Genomic DNA, 2,663 nt, shown 5'->3' with positions numbered 1-2,663 from the left:
GAGCGTCACGTCGAGCGCGAAGCCCGACGCGCGGGCGAGCTCCCACACCCACCGCCCGTGCGTCGCGTCGAACGAGGCGGGGTAGCAGGCCGCGCTGCGCAGCGTGAAGGGGATGCGGAAACCGCGGCTAAAGTACATCCGGAGCGGCTGCGTGCGCTCGATCCGGCGCCGCCATTCGTCTGCCGGCCCTCCCGGCGCCGCGAGCAGCTCGGCGAGCGGCCGCGAGAGGCCAAAGAGAGGGCCGCTCGTGAAGGGGTACGGCCCGCTCGACGCCTCCATCCGCTCGAGCGCGCGCCGCGTCCCGCGCTGTAGCCCCTTGCAGCCCTTGAGAGGCTGCAGCGTAGCCTCCGCCCAGGCGTCATACGCAGAGTCGGCGCCCTTGCCTGGCAGCAGCCACTCGGGCCTCTCCGGCGCGGTGGCACTCGCGTTGCGCAGCACGTCGCGGCAGCGCTCAAAGCGGCGGCGCAGCCGGAGGGCGCCCGAGTCGTCGCAGAGCCAGCCGGAGAAGTCGACGGCGGGCTCCTCGCTCACCGCATTGTAGAACGCCTTCCAGAGCACGAGCCCGTAGTGGACGTGTGCGCTCGCTGCCCCGCGGTCGATGAGCCGCTGGACGGAGCGCAGGTCCTCGCTCAGGTGGTTTAGCTGGATGAAGGCGTCCGGGTCGGCGATGAGGATGAACCCGGCCGCAGGGAAGTGGCGAAGCGCGTGCCGGTACCACAGCACCTTTTTCCACGCGCAGAGGTAGAAGCGCTCGGGCATGTCAACGAACAGGAGGTCGCCGTGCGTGGCATTCTCGGCCAGCGCGGCAGCGTCGACGGCGGAGGCGTCCTTGCTGTTGCGCTGCGCGAGCAGGAAGCGCGTTGCGATGCCATGGCCGGGCGATGCGGTGCTCATAGCCTCGCGCACCCGCTCGCGCATGAGCCCCATCTTGCTACTGGTCGCGCGGCCGCTCTCAAAGGCGACGACGGTGCTCATGACGCCGAGCGCGATCACGGCTTGGTCTGGGGCCACCGGCACCGCCATTGTGGCCGCGAGCCTGGCCCGAACGCGTGTTTCATCGGAGCGGGGGGTCCCAAGCGGTGATGTCAGTGAGGAATGTGTCTGTGGTCGTGCTAGTGTCTGGTGTCTACTACTCGCATAATGTGGATAAACGAAAAAAGTAGCGCAGAATTTTCGGGGTTTCAGGCATCCCCAAGGGAGCCTCTGCGGTGCCACATAAGCAGCTTAGTGATGTCGAGACTTTAAAGGATTCGTTTGAACAAACGCAAACAAGACAAACGGTACTATGGTCACCAGTAAACGAAAATTCGACTTTGAGGGATCATATCTCAAAAGGCTGGGTGAGAGCATAGCATTATTGTTGGAGTAATCGAGATCTCTGCGAGAGAGTAGTAGATCGCAGACAGTAGATCGCAGACCAGGAGTGGAGATCCTAGCCGATTCTACCACACAGTCGGGCTTGGTTGAAGATGAAAGATTGAGATCACAGATTGTGGATCGTGTTGGCAGTTGCCAGGGTCAAAGGTGGAGATTGGAGATGGAGAACACAGATCGTAGATCCTCGCGCCGGGCATCCACCACTGGGGCGGAGATTGGAGATCGAGATTGGAGATTGGAGATCGCAGCTGGCGGCGGCAGGGGTCAAATGGGAGATTGGAGATCGGAGATCGGAGATGTGCGGTGTGAATGAATCAATAGCGCATCTCCTTGAAGGTTCGAGCCCCCCCCCCTCCCCCGGCCCCCCGAATCGAGATTGGAGATGGGAGATTGGAGATGGAGATCGGAGATCTAAACTGGATCCGGCAAAATATGACGCTGGAGATTGGAGATTGGAGATAGAGATTGGAGATCTGACTGGATCCGGCCTAAGATGTGTCGACGCTGGAGATTGGAGATTGGAGATTGGAGATTGGAGATTGGTGATCACAGAGGCCGCTGTGATGATCTTTTTGTTTTTTAAAGGTTACTGGTGCGCGGACGGCCCGGGGAGCCTGCGGCGCCATTTTAATCTGCGCTCCTCTTTATGGCCTGCGGCGCCTGGCTTGAGCTTGGAAGTGTAAACGAGTCCGCCAGGGCGGTATGCAAACTCCAAACACGGAGCGCGCTGCGCGCGCGGTCTATGTACGCCGAACTGGGGGCGTTATCGTGTGGTTCGCGCTGCCATCAACAAATAATTTTGTGTAAGGGAGGGGGGGGGGGGGGAGGGGGGGGGGGGGGAAGAAAGGGGGGGGGAAAAACCTTCTTCCGGCAAAAGTGCCCCCCGCCACCGAGAAAGACCAAGGCCCATCCCGGGCATTTGAGGGCCGGGTGACCCAGGGAAAAGGGGGGAACCCCTCCAGGCCCCAAGGGCGGCCCCACCCCCCTGGTCCCCGGCCCCCAAGGTGGGGCCCCCCACCAAAAGGAGGCCCCCCCTGGGGGCCCCCAAAAGCCTGCCCCCCCCCCCAAGGCCCCCCCCCCGGGCCAGCCCGCCAAACAACACACCGACCTCCCAGGGGCCAAACGCCCCCCCCCCGGGCCGCCCCCCTCGGACCCGCCCGGCACGCCCAGGCACCCCCCGGGGGAAAAGGGGCCTGCCCCCCCCGAGCCCCACAAGGTCCCCCCCGGCCTTTAAAAGAAACCCGGTCCCGGCAAAATCCGGCAGGCCCCAAACCAACCGGGGGGGC

Source organism: Emiliania huxleyi (assembly GCF_000372725.1).
Source record: "Emiliania huxleyi CCMP1516 unplaced genomic scaffold EMIHUscaffold_23, whole genome shotgun sequence".
Lineage (NCBI taxonomy): Eukaryota > Haptophyta > Isochrysidales > Noelaerhabdaceae > Emiliania > Emiliania huxleyi.
Note: the sequence above shows the minus strand (reverse complement) of the source record.